This window comes from Oryctolagus cuniculus, chromosome 15, assembly GCF_964237555.1.
Source record: "Oryctolagus cuniculus chromosome 15, mOryCun1.1, whole genome shotgun sequence".
Classification (NCBI taxonomy): domain Eukaryota; kingdom Metazoa; phylum Chordata; class Mammalia; order Lagomorpha; family Leporidae; genus Oryctolagus; species Oryctolagus cuniculus.
Window position 1 is genome coordinate 60,834,666 of NC_091446.1, and position 17,074 is coordinate 60,851,739.

Here is a 17,074-nt window from a genome sequence, read left to right on the forward strand (position 1 = left end):
TCCCTCTTAAAGCAGCGAAAGATGGCCCAAGTCCTGGGCTCTGCCACCCTCATAGGAGACCCGGACCGAGTTCCAGGCTCCTGGCCTTGGCCTGTCTCAGCCCTGGCTGTTGCAGCCATTTGTGGAGTGAACCAGCAGATGGAGGACTGTCTCTCTCTCTCTCTCTCTCTCTCTCTCTCTTTCTCTTTCTCTCTCTCTCTCTTTCTCTCTCTCTCTCTTTCTCTCTTTCTTTCTCTGTCATATGTATAAATATATCTTAAAAGAGAGAAAGAGAGAGAGAAACCAGAAACGACATCTATCAAAGGCAAATGTGTTCTGCTTCCTTGCACACCTTTTGGAAAATCACACCTTGGCGTGTGCACCGCTGACGGCGGCCACACTTGCAGAGTGCTGGCGTGAAGGGGCTTCCTTACACCGCTGTCATGTGTTAAGGTTGACCCAGGACATTTCTGGGGAAGAGAGTGCAACACAGAAGTCATTGCATTTCCTGGACTCGTGGGCCGATGACCAGGCATGGCAGCCTGGGAATTGCCCAATGTGTGCTCCAATGCATTTCATCTTCATTTGCTGGCTACAGTGACAAAGATTTTCTGTTCCTGTTCTCATTTAGTGACAACAGCAACAAAAAAGTGCCAGTGGGGTTAGGGGAGGAAAACATGCCCAAACAAGCAGATTCTGTTCCTTGGTCCAGTGGCTATGATAGTGATCAGAGGACATCCCCGAGAGCCCGATTTCCTTTTGACCTCGTGGACTTCCTGTACTGTGCTGGTTCTGCTGGGCGTGCTGCGCAGGCACTCCCATGGCAAGAATGGAGGCGGCCAGGACTCGATGCCTGGCGTGCATGCGTGAGCAGCCTCTGCGGGTGGCTGTGGACCCCCACCAGCTCCAAAGCGCAGCTGCTCCCACCCTGCTCTCTCAGATGATTAGAGGGGGCTCGGCGAATCTCAGGGTCTCATCCCGAAGGAGCAGCTACAGGTAGCAGAGCTGGGGTTTTGCCTTGGCTCTGCCTGGCTTCAGATCCTGCGCTCTTTCAGCCCCCATGCACTCCACTCCCAGACTTTGCTTCATTTCTTTCTCTTGCCCAGAACTTTTAGCAGAACAAGAGTGGGAAGGCCTGGCTTCAAGGACGCACAATGCAGTGAAAAGGAAAAGATGAATATATAAAAGGCACTGGGGCTGACTTCTTGTTAAGCCTCCACTTACAACCCCAGCATCCCATGTCCGAGCGCTGGTTCAAGTCCCAGCTGCTCTACTTCCTATCCAACTCCCTGCTATTGGGCCTGGGAAAGCAGTGGAGGATGGCCCGAGTGCTTGGGCCCCTGCACCCATGTGGGAGACCTGAATGGATTTCCAGGCTCCTGGCTTCTATCTGACAGAGCCCCAGCTGTTGTAGCCAATTGGGTAGTGAAATAGCAGATGGAAGATTCTCTCTCTCTTTCTGTTTATCTATCACCTTGATAAATAAATAAAAAAAGACCAGTAAAAGGCAGTTCTCTCTCCATGTAACAAGGAGCCAGGTATTCAAAGCTTCTAAGGGAAACATCAAACCAGATGAATTAAGCTGTAGGATTCTGTAACAGTGCATGGGGGAGGGGGAGTTCTGGTTAATGTCAGAGTTGGGGGTAGGCAGCCATGATGGGGAGAGATGGTGGGAAACGTGGAAAGCTCAAGGGACCAGGATTCACACCCTTGAGTGACAGGTGAGACACAGCAGTACCGTAGAAGCCTGAGCAGCTAGTGGACATCTGGGGCTCATCAGTGCCAAGTTGCAAGAGGTTATAGGACTTGAGGCCTTGAATTCATCGTAGAACCTCAAAGTAGGTACTAGTGCTCTATCCAGAAGCAGAGACCTAGGGAAGTTAAGGAAGTGCCTCAGGTCGCCAAGTTCTTGATCATTGTTCAAGGGCAGGATAGCAAGTTAACAGCTACCCTCTCTCCATTATGCTTGTCAAAGCTGTAATGACTTTCCTGCTGTCAGTTTTCCCCTCCAGACTAGGTCTCCAAGGGGCAGGGCCTAGCCTGTGTTGCTCTCAGAGGTAATTTCAGCATCCAGAGTAGAGACCAGTAGACAGCACCCTAGTGTCTTGAAGAATGGATGAAGTGTGCAGGGGGAAGCAGAGGATTCCCTTTCCCAAGAAACCCTCCCCCTCCTCCCCCCTCCCCGCCCACCATCTAATGGCTGGTGAATCTGAGCCACTCACTTGCAACCCTCTCCCGCCAGATTTCCCATCAGCAGAATGGGGGCGATAACGAGGTGAAGCTTTAGGGAACAGCCTCGCAGTTCCTCGGAAAGTTGAGCATCAGGCTACCATGTGACCCAGCAACTCCACCCTTGGGCATGCACCCGAGAGAACTGAGAATCCTACATGTACCCACACCAAGACTGCGAGGGAATGTTCCTAGCAGCATGGCCCGCAGCAGCCCATAAATGGAAACAACTGACGTCCATCAGCAGATGAACAGATGTGGCCTGTTCAGATAATGGAATATTTGACCATAAAAAGGAATGAATTGTGGATATGTACTACAACACGGTAAGTCTCAAAAAAAAAAAATGGCACTAAGAAAGAAGCCAGTCACAAAAGACTGTATATTATAGAACTCCATTTATATGTACTGTTCAGAATAGACAGGCCTGCGGAGGCAGAGGGAGGTTAGTGATTGACAGGCTGTGTCCTGTGGAAGGAGGTGTGGTGTGTGACTGCTAAAACGATTGGGGCTTTTTTTTTTTTTTTACTTCTTTTTCTCACTTTTTTTCTTCTTCTCCTTCTCCTTTTTCTTTTTTGAAAAACAGAGAGACAGAGACAGATATCAAGAGATCTCTCCCATTGCTGGTTCACTTCCCAAATGCCTACAACAGCCAGGCCTGGGCCAGGCCAAAGCCAGCAGCCAGAAACTCCATCTGGGTCTCCCATGTGAGTTGCAAGATACCAAACACTTGGGCCATCATCTGCTGCCTCCCAGGGTGTACATTAGCAGGAAGCTGGAATCAGAGGGTGGAGCCAGGACTCAAATTCAGGCACCCCAGTGTGGGATGTGAGTGTCCCAATCTGTGTCTTAACCACTGAGCCAAAGACTGCCCCAGGTCAGGTTCCTTTCTGGAGTAACATAAAATACTCTGGAATTGCTTAGTGGCGATGGTTATGAATATATTAAAATCTACCTAGTTGTACATTTTATTTTTAAAATTTTGTTTATTCAAAAGGCAGAGTTACAGAGAGGGGGAGAGAGAGGGGAAGAGGGGAAACAGAGAGAGATTGAGATCTTCATCTGCTGGTTGACTCCACGAAATGGGTACAACAGCCAGGGGGCCAGCCTGAAGCCAGGAGCCTGGAACTCCATCCGGGTCTCCCACCTGGGTGCAGGGGCCCAAGCACTTGGGCCATTCTCTGCTGCGTTCCCAGGCCCATTAGCAGGAAGCTAGATCAGAAGTAGAGCAGCCAGGACTCAAACAGGCACTCACGTGGGATGCTGAAGTTGCAGGTGATGCTTAACCCACTGTGCCACAACACCAGTTGTACATTTTTTTAAACTTTTTTAAAAAGATGTATTTATGTTACAGAGAGAGAATGAGAGAGAGAGAATGTCTTTTATCTGCTGGTTCACTCCTCAAATGGTCACAAAGACCAGGACTGAGCCAAATCAATGCCAGGAGCTAGGAACTTCTGAATTCCCCACGTGGGTGCAGGGGTCAAGAACTTGTACTAGGGCTGGCACTGTGGCATAATGGGCGAGACCACCGCCTCAGTACTAGCATCCCGTATGGGTACTGGTTCGAGTCCTGGCTGCTCCACTTCCAATCCAGCTCTCTTCTGTGGCCTGGGAGAGCAGTGGAGGATGCCCCAAGTTCTTGAGCCCCTGTACCTGCATGGGAGACCTGGAGGAGGCTCCTGGCTCCTGGCTTTGGATTGGTGCAGCTCTGGCTGTTGTAGCCAATGGGAGAGTGAACCAGCAAATGGAAGACCTCTCTCTCTCTCTCTCTCTCTCTCTCTCTCTCTCTCTCTGTGTGTGTGTGTGTGTGTCTCCCTTTCCCTCTCTTTCTGTAACTCTGCCTTTCAAATAAAATAAGAAACATTTTTTAAAAAAGATAAAGTGACAACACTGTCCCGAGTCCTGGGAGATTTAGGCTGACTGCACATCTAGAGTTGGCAGGGATCTGAGGGGGGAGGCACGGCTTTGAAACACGGCTTCTCCCAGTCTGATCCAACTCGGACGACATGCCACGTGGAAAGGCTGGAAGGTGAGAGAAGGGTAGGTGCTGGGCCTGGGGTTCCTACTTCCCAATAAGTGGGGAAGTAGGGGTAGAGCACTTGGGCTGGGGACCTGCTCCAGACCTATGCAGCCCACAGTCCCAGAGTTCTGCTGCCCTGGCGTCAGCTCTGTCCCCAGCATCCTTCTGCGTCTGAACCATTGCAGCTGCTGCTTCATGGCTTCCACCATGGCAGAAACTCTCACTGGACATGCGCTGGTGTGGGCACTCGCTGTTCCAGGTACTGGGGATCAGTGTGAACCAGACCGGCAAACAGGGCAGGCCTGTGGCACGCACCCCGTATCAGAGTGCCTGGGATTGAGTCTGTCTCCACTTCCAGTCCAGCTTCCTGCTAATGCACACCCTGGGAGGCTGCAGGTGACGACTCCAGCACTTGGATTCCTGCCACCTTTGCGGGAGACCTGGATGGAGTTTCTAGCTTCTGGTTCAGTCTGGCCCAACCCTCACTGGTTCGAGCAGATGAAAATGAACCAGCAGATGGAAAATCTCTGTTTCTCTCTCCATCTGTCACTCTGCCTTTCAAATAAATGAATAAATAAGACTTTAAGAAATAATAATAAAGTGAGAAAAATCATCCAGGAGCTGACATTCCTGCAGACAGGCAGTAAAATCGATGAACTCTGGCGTCATGTGACTGTTGGCGTTAAGTACTGGGGGCGCAGTGAGGAGGAGACGGGGTGTGCTGGGGCAGGGGTGCAGTTCTGAATTCAGTGATGGAGGCCTCCTGGAGAGAGCGTCATTTGGACAAAGGTTGGCGTAGGCGAGGGAGCAGCCATGGGGATGTCGGGGGGAGTCCTTCTAAACAGAGGGAATGGCCAGTGCAGAGGACTCAGGGTAAGAATGGCCGGGAGGTCCTGCTTGTGGAACAGCAAGGAGCTCGTGCGGCTGGGGGTGAGGAGGAGAATGGTGGGGTCCAGGAAGTGAAGGGAGGCGGGTTCCCCTAGGAGCTTATAGGCCTTCAGTCTTTCATCTCTGCAGAACCCTGCAGTGGCTTCTAGCTCCTTCTGGGCTACAAATCCATACACAGTGTGGCCCCGCCTGCTCCTCAGACTCGATGGCTTCCACTGCTCCCTTACTGCTGCTTTTTATTGCCTGTCTATTTGGAAGGCAGAGAGAAAGGGAGAGAGAGAGAGAGGGAGAGAGGGAGAGAGAGAGAGAGAGAGAGAGATCTTCCGTGTGCCGATTCCCTTCCCAAATGCCCACAACAGCCAGGGCTGGGCCAGGCTAGAGCCAGGAGCCTGGAACTCCATCTGGGTCTCCCATGTGGGTGGCAGGGACCCAACTACTTGCGCCATCACCTGCTGCCTCACGGATGCACATTAGCAGGATGCTGGAAAAGAAACCGGCGCCAGGACTTGGGTGTAGGCACTCTGATAGGGGATGGTGGCGTCTCAGCCGCTGCACTGAGTGCTCCCCCAACCCCACACACACTTCTGTGCCAAGCTCTCTCACTCAAGCCTTTTCCCCTTGCCTTTGCCCTGTCTCGAAAGCCCCTTCCCCATCGTCTCCTGGGTGGTTGTACTTGACATTCAGGTCTGACATAACCGTCTCCTTTTCTGCTACCCTGGGAAACTCCCTGATGTTCCACTACCCATTGTGTTCTCTCCTGAAGCCCTCTTGCTTGTTTTGCAGGTGAGTGGTCCCTCTACTCACCTCCGAGAAGAAGCCCCACGAAGTCAAGGCTTCCTGGTGTCCTCGCTGCTGTGGTTTCTTGGTGATGGAGTGGATGAGGGATTCTATGACCTCACCCCTCTGAGCATTCCTTGGATTAAAGGGCTGGCTCCCGCCACTAAGCCTTGCAGAGGGGCTCATTGCTGCCTTATCCAGACGACCTTTGTCCTTGGGGAAGGCTGATTGTGCCTTGGGTGGGATCAAGCATTCTTTGCCTCTATCTCTCCCAAGGACAATGCTTTGTGCCTTCCACATATTCACCCTCAAGCATTTCCTGGGCCTTGCGTGTACTTTCTCCGACTCATCCTCTCTGAGAACCAGTCACTGATGTTTGAGATTTGCAAGGGTCCCAAGGAGTCTGGAGGATCCATGCTACAGATGGGGAAACAGGCCCAGCCCAGGGAAAGGATCTGTTCACGAGAGTTGTTGGCAGACCCAGGTAGAAGCCATCAGACTGGAGGCTCACGACAACCCCTGAAATTATGGTGAATAATTTTATGGTTACAGTCACTTCTCTGGGAAGTCCTAAAGGAATTCTGTGATGTCCCCAGTATTAAGAACACTTTGGGCCGGCGCCGCGGCTCAATAGGTTAATCCTCCACCTAGTGGCACCGGCACACCGGGTTCTAGTCCGGGTTGGGGCGCCGGATTCTGTCCCGGTTGCCCCTCTTCCAGGCCAGCTCTCTGCTGTGGCCTGGGAAGGCAGTGGAGGATGGCCCAAGTGCTTGGGCCCTGCACCCCATGGGAGACCAGGAGAAGCACCTGGCTCCTGCCTTCGGATCAGCGCGGTGCGCTGGCTGTAGCGCGCCAGCCGTGGTGGCCATTGGAGGGTGAACCAACGGCAAAAAGGAAGACCTTTTTCTCTGTCTCTCTCTCACTATCCACTCTGTCAAAAAAAAAAAAAAAAAAAAAAAAGAACACTTTGAGGGACTAGCGCTGTGGTGTAGCGGGTAAAGCCGTCGCCTGCAGTGCCGACATCCCTTACGAGCACTGGTTCGAGTCCCGGCTGCCCTACTTCCAATCCAGCTCTCTGCCATGGCCTGGGAAAGCAGTAGAAGATGGCCCAAGTCCTTGGGCCCCTGCACTCACGTGGGAGACCCGAAAGAAACTCCTGGTTTTTGGCTTCAGATCGGCCTACCTCTGGCTGTTACATCCATTTGGGGAGTGAACCAGCGAATGGAAGACCTCTCTCTGCTTCCCTGTAACTCTGCCTTTCAAATACATAAATATTTTAAATAAATAAATAAATAAATATATAATATATATATATATATATATATATATATATATATATATAAAAGAACACTTTGAAGAGGGGCCTATCAGGTATATCAGATATGGGTGCTCATTCGAGTCCTAGCTGCTCCACTTCCAACCCAGCTGCCTGCTGAATACTTGGGAAAATCAGCAGAGGATGGCCCAAGAGCTTGGGCCCCTGAACCTATGGATGAAGTTCCTGGCCTCCTGGCTTTGGCCAGCCCTGGCCATTTCAGCCATCTGGGGAGTGAACCGGCAGATGAAAGATCTCTCTGTGTCTCCCTCCCTATCTCTGTAACTCTGACTTTCAAAGCAAATAATCTTTAAAAAAAAGTGCTTTCAGGAGACATGGGCTCCTTTGAGACAATTATGTCTGGACACTTGGGCTGTCATGTTACATTTCCTCCCCTAGTGCCCAGCAGTGCCAGGCTCCCAGCACATGCTCAAAGCTACCTACTGGGGCTGGCGCTTTGGCATAGTGGGTAAAGCCTCTGCCTGCAGTGCTGGCATCCCATAAGGGCGCCAGTTCGTGTCACGGTTGCTCCACTTGTGATCCAGCTCTGCTGTGGCCTGGGAAAGCAGTAGAAGATGGCCCAAGTCCTTGGGCCCCTGCACCCAGATGGGAGACCAGGAAGATGCACCTGGCTCCTGGCTTTGGATTGGCACAGTTCCGGCTGTTGTGGCCATTTGGGGGGTGAACCAAAGGAAGGAAGACCTTTCCCTCTGTCTCTCTCTCTCTCTCTCTCTCTCTCTCTCACTGTCTGTAACTCTACCTGTCAAATAAATAAATAAAATCTTTAAAAAAAAAAAAAGCTGCCTATTAAGGGAGTGAATGGATAAATCCTGAATAAGAAATGAGTAAATAGGTAAATGAATTGGGAATTAGAGCCTCCTCCTACACTTAATTCCAGGGCTGTTTTGTTTTTTTTTTTTTCTTTATTTTTTTATTTTTTGACAGGCAGAGTGGACAGTGAGAGAGAGAGACAGAGAGAAAGGTCTTCCTTTAGCCGTTGGTTCACCCTCCAATGGCCGCCGCGGCCGGCGCACTGTGGCCGACTCATCGCGCTGATCCGATGGCAGGAGCCAGGAGCCAGGTGCTTCTCCTGGTCTCCCATGGGGTGCAGGGCCCAAGCACCTGGGCCATCCTCCACTGCACTCCCTGGCCACAGCAGAGAGCTGGCCCGGAAGAGGGGCAACCGGGACAGAATCCGGCGCCCCGACCGGGACTAGAACCCGGTGTGCCGGTGCCGCTAGGCGGAGGATTAGCCTAGTGAGCCGTGGCGCCGGCCTTCCAGGGCTGTTTTTACCAAGTCACAGATGAAAAACAGGCCTGAAGACCTAGGATCTGTTGCCTGCCTCCCCTGCCTGCCCCCACTATGATCGCCGGAGGGTGGGGAAGGCCTTGAGAAACAGCCTCAGAGCCCTCCTCTGGGTCAGTCTGTCAGCTGACCTGCGTGGTCCTATTGTATGTAAAAGACTCTTGAGCTTTCCCAAGTGTCAAGAACCCCAGCGTCTTCAGTCCTTGTCCTCGGCAGCACAGCCCAGCAGACGGGGCGGGCGCAGGTGCCTGAGAGAGGTGAGTGGCCACATGCTCAAACTTCCCAGCTTTTCTGAGCGCGAAGCGGTGATTCTACTGTGGGGAGTGGCGAGAGTAATGGGAAAAGCTAAGACCCATTTATATTTTTTTAAAAACACAGATCAGCTGGCTGATCTTTTGTGTATTAGACCTCAGTTGTTTTGACCCTCAAGTACCCAGACTAAGGATCTGGGAAGCAATTGGGAAAGGAAGAGCTGGCTTCCAGGCTGGGCGGGCCAGGAGGACGGGTGCACAGGACTGAGGTCCCGGGTCTGTGCTCTGCCCGGCTGGGTGAGCTGTCGTTTTTCCCGGTCACCTCCCCTGTTCCAAATCGAGCCTGGCTGTGACTTAGCGTTCTGAGACTGTCCTGCGTTGCCCAAGGGTGGCTGTTGGGGGTCTGAAGGCCTGGAAAGGGGTCTTAGGTTGGCTACTGACAAGTTGAAGAGCCTGGACTTTGCAGGGTTCAAACCCTGGCTGTGCCCCTGCCTGGCAGACGGCCTGGGATAAGCTGCCGCACTTTGGGAGCCTCAGTTTCCCCACCTGTTAGAAGGAGACACTGATCTATTTCGACCCCCGTCACCCTCTTCCCCCGTTCCCCCCTTTTCTCCTAGGAACACGGGGGACGCTTTACTGAGTCTGTCTAAACAGAGAAGGTGAGAGGGAGTCTGTGTGGCCTCTCCTTTGGGTGCCACGGTCATGTGATGTAGGGGTACACGGTGAGCTTGTGCTCACTTGCACCCCCATGTGCACTTGGTTTCTGAAGTGGGCTCAGCAAGGTGACTGTGGTTCAGGCAGCCACACTTCCTTCTCACCCTCAGGAATTAGGAGAGAGGAGCTGCCGCAGGCTGGAACCCTACCACTGGGTGTTTCTTGTATCCTTACCGCAGAGCGAGCTTCTGGGAGCTCTAAAAGGCCCCAGCTGAACCCAGTAGGCAGCCAGGTTTGAGAACTGGAGGCCAAAGTGAGAGGGCTCCGACCACTCGATGGACATGAGTGACAGGTAACGTGGTAGAGCTATGGCACAAGGCACCGTGGACCTGGTCCTAACCCCACTCCTTCCTTGGGGCACTGGGCAGCCTTGGCCGGGCATGACCCTTCGAGGGGCTCAGCTCCTGACCGGCTGAGGAGGAGCATGGGCCCAAACCTGGACTGACATCAGAGTCACCAGGGAGCTCAGAAAAAAGAATAGGGTGACTAGGGCCCAATTCCAGAGGGCTGGTGCTCATACTGGAATCTTGTCCATTTTGTCCCTAAAGTTCCCCAAGTGATTCCAATGTGCAGCCAAGCCTGGGCTAGCCTGCGTCAGTTGACTGTTTAAAATCCCAGCTGTTGGTTGCACCCCCGGAGGCTCTGACTCCCTGCACCTGGGTTGCAGCATTTTTTTTTTTTTTTTTGACAGGCAGAGTGGACAGTGAGAGAGAGAGACAGAGAGAAAGGTCTTCCTTTTGCCGTTGGTTCACCCTCCAATGGCCACCGCGGCTGGCGCACCGCACTGATCCGGTGGCAGGAGCCAGGAGCCAGGTGCTTTTCCTGGTCTCCCATGGGGTGCAGGGCCCAAGCACCTGGGCCATCCTCCACTGCACTCCCTGGCCACAGCAGAGAGCTGGCCTGGAAGAGGGGCAACCGGGACAGAATCCGGTGCCCCGACCGGGACTAGAACCCGGTGTGCCGGTGCCGCTAGGCGGAGGATTAGCCTACTGAGCCGCGGCGCCGGCCAACATTTTTTTTTGCAGTTCTAACAAGGTCCCAGGTGATGACAATGAAGCTGGCCTGGCTCACACCGGGCCCAGCCTGCAGCCATAAGGTTGGGCCTTGGCTGAACAGCAGACCCACCTGGGAGCTCGTGCATGCCTCACTGCGAGGTTGCACCAACTAAAGCAGAATCTCTGGGGGTGGGACCTGGCATCAGGATTCCCCCAGCATTGCATTGTGCAAATATTCAAATATATATAAGCATGGAAAGGCTTCTGCCATGAACAGCTGTGTGTCCACCACCTAGATCCTACCATGGATGTTTGTTTGCTTTGTCTCGCTCCTTCAGTCCACACATTCCCCTGACATCAGGATTTCTTAAAGCCCCTAATGCTTCAATATGTAAGCCGCTTTGAGAACCAGGACTCAGAGACTTTTGGATCCTCCTCCGTAAAGCTCTTTCTGGCTGTCATCTGGGGTTCTCCGCAGGTGCCCTCCCCTGCCCACAGGGTTTGTCGTGGAGGAAGGCGTGCACTTATTCAGCACCTACTGAGTACGCGTGGGGATCCCCTTCCCTGAGCTGAGTCAAGTAGGAAATTTCATTTTCTGAAATGTTTCAAAGCCAGAGAAGTTCAGACCAAGGGACCTATGTACCTAGTGCCTGGCCCTCCACGGTGTTCTACCCTCTAGACCTGACCCTCTAGACCTCAGGAGCTGGACATGACTTGTCCTGGATTCCCCTTTGAATAAAGGCTGGGAGGGGAGGAGGCCTGCAGAATGGGTTCCTACAGGCTGACCCAGGGGAGCAGCTAAACGGCACTGTGGGCTCTGGGGCCTGCTCCCCAGTGCAGTGTGATCCTGTGTGGTAGTCGCTCTGTCAGATCCTTTGCAGCCAGTCCTGCAGGAGACAAGCATACAGGGCTCTGCTGTGTGGAATCTTCCAGAAGGGCAAATCTGGTCGATGACCAATTCTCCCTCCCCACACCACTGGGTGCACAGCTTGCCTGTGGGGCCTTGGGGTGCAGAGGGGGAGGGGCGTCCCCAGCACACACCCTTTCCCCAGGCTGTCTGAGGTTCACATGGGCACTGGGGGACCAGAGAATTGCATTTTATGGATGAGACAGTATTGGTCAGCAGAGTAAGTGAATGTGTGTTCCTCTTTCTCTTTCCTTTTTTTTCTTTTTCGTCTTTTTAAGATTTAATTTACTTAGAAGGCAGAGTAACAGGGAGAGAGGAGAATCTTCCATCCGTTGATTTCCTCTCCAAATGGCCACAACAATCAGAGCTGGGCCAGGCTTAAGCCAGGAGCCAGGAACTCCATTCAGGTCTCCCACATGTGTGGCAGGGACACAAGTGCTTGGACCACCTGCTGCCTTCCCAGGTGCATTAGCAGAGAGCTGGATTGGAAGTGGAGCAGCTGGGTCTTGAGCCAGCACTCCCATACGGTACTCCATTGTTGTAAGTGGCAGCTTAATCCACTGAGCCACAACGCCGACCCCATCGCGTTTCTCTAAAAAAGCCATGGAAAGGTCATTTCAGGTGGAAATCCAGGTCACGCCTCTCTCTCAAGAGCTTCTTTCCCACCCTGTATGGAGAGGAGAAAGCAAGCCCCAGAGAGAGGCCCACAGGGACATGCCTAAGCTTGCGATCCCAGTGGGCAGGGGGTCTGGGATTTCCTGGCTGGTCAGAGGTGCTGGGCTGCAGGAGCTCATCCTGAAAGAACGCCGGGTTTCCCCTCGGTGGCCAGCGAGGCAGCCTCGTGTGGAGGAGGTGGTTTCGGCAGGCGCCCTGCTCCAGCCGTGTTGGAGACAGGCGCTCTTTGGGGGCCTGGGCTCTTCATGTGGTTCACTTCGGATGTCTTCCCATGCTACTCAGGTGACTTGCTACACTTCTTGGAGTCCTCAGTGCCCAGGGAGATCTTAGCGGCATGAGGACCAAGGCTGGCTCGTGGCCCTGGGGCCCCAAGTGGGCTCACACAGGCCCTGTAGGGGAGGGCCACCACAGGGGTGCCGCTCAGTCACCGACACTGCACTGTTTTCCAGAACTCCGCCAAGAAAACCAAACAACTCCAGACTGTGGACGTCCACTAGTAGAGGAGTAGCTGTAACTGGTGCATGAGCCAGAATTCTAGAACTCGGGACAGAGGAGCAGGTGGCCTTTTGAAAACACTATGGGGGCAGGCATTGTGGCACAATGAGTTAAGCTACTGCTTAGGATGCCTGCATCCCGTATCTGAGTGCCTGGGATCAAGTCTGCCTCCACCTCTGATCCAGCTTCTTGCTACTATGTCCCCTGGGAGACAGTAGATACAGATAGGTCCCTGCCACCCATGTGGGAGACCTGCGTGGAGCTCCAGGCTCCTGGCTTTGGCCCGGCCCAGCTCTGGCTGTTGTGGGCATTTGGAGAGGGAATCAGCAGAGGGAAGATTCTCTCTCTCTCTCTCTCTCTCTCTCTCTCTCTCTCTCCCTTTCAAATACAGAAAAACCAAATAGATAACACATGAAAAACCCTTGGCAGGAGTATGTAAAACTGTAACTGGTTGAAAAACACCGAGCAGTGAGCACGGGGATTGCTGCTGCCGGAAAACACGGAGCCGTTGGAGACCGGAAGACGAGGGAAGCGGCAGTGGTTGTGTTAGGACAGCGGGATTCGGCCAGTGACTGTTGAAGGTTTTCCTTATATTTTGACTGTTACACTGTTGTTGCAACATGAAAACCACACCTGCATGTCAGTGTTCCGTGGTGGACGCACCAGGACGGGGGTGGCAGAAGCCCTGTCATGTCCTGGCTGGATGAGCTCTGGGGTCCTTCACTCCCCCTACAGCCCCCAGTAGGGCTGCCACCTGGCACATAGCAGGTGCTTGATAAATACTTGTTCAACCAGTGGCAGAGTGGGCAGCGTATGTCCAAGGTTTAGGCGTTTTTGAAGGGGGACCAGAGATATTTTGACTGGAGGAAAAAAAGACTTGGGAAAAGAAATCATGTCTGACCCCAAATCCTCCTCCAAAGGAAACATTAAAGTATTGTGACTTCTTGTTGCAAGTCAGTTAGTTTTTTTTGATCAAAGGGGTTCAGTAGACATAAACCAAATTCTCATTTTTAACTCTGAGCTTTCCCACATGTAAATAAAACCACAGAACGAGGAGGAGAAATCCTCTCTCAGACATGGGACCCCATTGTGGGGTCAGAGTGCGATGGGGGACAAAGCCAGGCCCCCAGGGAGGAGTGGCTGCTTCACTGAGGCCTCTTTGGGTCCTCCCACACCCAGAATGGGTGCCCGCAGGTCAGCCTCCTCCTGCTCCCAGTGTGGGCGTCGGTGGCCCAGGGCAGAGGGGCACGCGCTGCCATCTTTCCCTTCCCGGGGTTCTAGAGCTTAGGCCTGTGACAACGCCACGTTGTGGGGCTTTCCACCAGAGCATGGGAGGGCTCGGCTGGACGGGGAGGAGCAGGCAGGAGCTGGGGGTTTGGCATGGCCCTGGCCAGCTGCTAAAGGCCTTGCCTGCAGACAAGTCTGCCCCTGGCGCCCCTGGATCCGAAATACACACTTGAGGTCACTGTTCGGGAGCACAGCTCGGAAGGTCCCGTTCGGGCACAGGTCTGGAAAGGCGGCCGCACTGAGCCATTGCTTCGTTGAAAAGAGAACCACGGGATGACTCAGTTCTGGGGAAAAGCCGAGCAGGGGACTTGTGTCTGGGAGCCCCTTGCTGGGGAAGCCCGGAGCAGTGCCAGCTTGTGTGCCGATCCCTGCCCGGACTCCTGCTGTTGGCTCCTGGTCACAGCAGGTTGGCGCTCACTTGCAAGCCCCCAGAAGAATGGAATTCAACCCAGAGAAGGGTAGGCTGCTGCTTGTTTCTGAAGCAGAGCCCTGAGCCCTCTACAGGTGATGTTTCCGTTCACTCCTCCCCACAGCCGCCATGTTCTAACACAGATCCGCACGTCACAGGCCAGCCTCGCTCCAGTGTCCTGCAGCTCAGTCTTGTAGCTCTCTAGTATGGACTGAGCCACCCCAGGCCTTCCTGTCTGGGCCCTCCTCAGCCTCCTAACATCCTTAGGAGATGCTGCCTTTTCCCCGTGTTGATGGGAGTACGGGGAGGCCTTCCGTGGGCAGATGGCAGAGCTGGATGCTAAGAGGGGCCCTCCACTGCCTTGCTGTACAAAGTCAGCCTTGGTGCCTTCTGTGGCTGGGCCATACTTGTGGACTGAGAGCTTGCTGTGCGCAGGTGCAGTTGCCCTGGGGATTGGAGAGGCCCTGCCTTGTGTCATCACTTCAGGGTAGGCCAGAGGGAGGAGAGGGCCGGGGCATCCAGGGGACCCTGGGCCCAGATGGGGAGCAGCTGTGCCTGCCCTCTCTCTGCCTGGGACAGACAGTCAGACATGAACCCGACCTCATGCTGTGTGGCTCCTCGGAGGGGAACTAGAGCTTCAGTCAAGTGTCTCCAGGGCCTGCTTATCTCTGGGATGGGACCTGTGTGTGGTCTTGCATCACACCCATTGTGGGGGGCTTTCCCTATCTCTGCTTCACACACACACATCTCAGAATAGACCAAGGACCGGATCAGAGCGGCTCCTCCCCAGGAGACCTGGAGGCAGCATTAAGGAATGCCTGCTGGGAGTCGTGTTTGGCCAGGTGGCTCTGCCTCGGGAGCATTTGCGGCACAGACGAGATGCGATTGTGCTTTCCCAGGCTGGCTCTGGCTGCTGGGTGATGACAGGTGGGCAGGCTCTGGACTTTGTCCCCCGAGGCTCCCCTGGGTTGTCCCCTCTGGTGCCCCGCCTCTGCTCATCAAGTGCTATCTTCCGCTTCCTTCTCGGTACAGCCCTCGGGGGACTATGGAGAGGATGAAATGTGACAAGTGCTCAGAACAGTTTTCATGGCCAGAGCCTGGCAGGGACCCGGGTCCTGTCCTGCCTCCCCTTCACCAGCCAGCCTGGCACTGTGGGTGGGGCTGGGAAAGCCAACCTGACACAGGTGTGTGAGCTTGGGTGGCGCTCTCTCACCAATACCTTCTCTGCCACCTGTGGACCCCTTCTTGCCTTTTTTTTTTTTTTTTTTTTTTTTTACTTGATAGGCAGAGTTATAGAGAGGCAGAGAGAGAGGTCTTCCATCTGCAGGTTCACTCCCCAGTTGGCCACAATGGCCGGAGCTGAGCCAATCCAAAGCCAGGAGCTTCTTCCTGGTCTCCCACACAGGTGCAGGGGCCCAAGGACTTGGGCCATCTTCCCACTGCTTTTCCAGGCCTCAAGCAGGGAGCTGGATTGGAGGTGGAACAGCCAGGACTCGAGCCGGTGCCCACATGGGATGCCGGCACTGCAGGTGGCGGCTTTACCCGCTACGCCACAGCGCTGGTCCCTCCTCCTTGCCATCTTAAACAAGGTCAAAGAAAATGAGTTTAAGATTTCTCAGGAATGTTTGCTTCTTGACCCCCCCCCCCCCCCCGCCGACTCCCCAGCTGTCTCATGGCCGCCTTCCCTCACCCCTCACCCTTCCGTTCTGCAGTTCCCAGGTCTCGGTGTTGCCTTGGTCCTTCACCCCTGGGACATGACGGTTGCCTTTAGGAACCTAACAGAGCCCACTGACACGGGGCACTGAGCATTGAAGAGACAGCAAAACTGGGGCCCAAGGAGGCTCACCACCTTGCCTGCGGTCACAGTTAGGAAGTGGCAGGGTTGAACCTGAGCAGTGTGATGCTAAGCCCCAGCCCCATCCACACCTTCTCACAGCCACCCTAGAGGCCTCCTGGTTGGAATCCACGGGAATTTGGAGAGCGTGGTCTTTGTCCTACAAGCATCTGCTCTTTGTTTGTTTTGATCATCCAAAGAGATTTTATTCCAGGGTTGGAAATTGCACATTTCTCCTGGTGTTGGGTTTCCTCCTAAAGCAGGCACGCTTTCTGTGCTCTCTTGTGCTCAGAAGCAGGCCTGTTTTCTCCGTCACCTGTGGAGTTGGAGCGGCTGCAGATCAGCTGTGACGGTCCCGTCTCCCCTGAAACCAGAGGGGCTTGGCTGCTTTCCCCGGGCCGGCTTCCTGTCCCCAGCCCTCACAGAGGAGAGCGCTTTCCAGGCGTGCTGCTTCCCAGGCCGCCCGCTGGGCATCGAGGGCTTTGTTTAGGGGGCATGTGCTGTCCCTGACAAAGCAGGCCACACTGGCTAGGGTCCTCTGAAGTTAATGTTAGCTCAGAATTTAATGTTAGCTTATTCTGTCATTGTTATATTCCAGAACATTTAGAAATTAAGTAAAAGGAAAAGGAAAAAAGGTTATCCCTAGTTCCTTTTCCGTGGGTGTTTAAGTTATATGTGTATCTGAAAAGTGGAGAGACAGCGATCTTCCAGTCTCTGGTTTACTCCCCTTCAACCTACAACAGTGGGGACTGAATTAGGTCCAGGCTAGGAGCCAGGAACTTATTCTGGGTCTCCCATATGGGTGGCAGGGACCCAAGTACTTGAGCCGTTCCCTGCTGCCTCCCAGGGTGTGTGGATTAGCAGGAAGCTGGAGTTGGAAGCAGAGGTGGGACTCGAACCCAGATACTCTGATATGGGATGCAGGTGTCCCAGTGTCTTAACCACCACGCCAAGTGCTTACCTCCTCCTGGAGATTTGAATATAGGTTAT

The 17,074-nt window shown here is 53.8% G+C and overlaps 1 protein-coding gene across 1 annotated transcript in view; it reads left to right on the top strand.

The window, feature by feature from the left end:
• Positions 1 to 2,221: 2,221 nt before the first annotated feature.
• Positions 2,222 to 17,074, top strand: part of SRGN (serglycin) — a 46,567-nt gene continuing 31,714 nt past the window's right edge. Inside the window, exon 1 of the mRNA XM_070057783.1 lies at positions 2,222 to 2,534. The gene's annotated coding sequence lies outside the window, so the exon portion shown is untranslated. The remainder of the gene's footprint in view (positions 2,535 to 17,074) is intronic.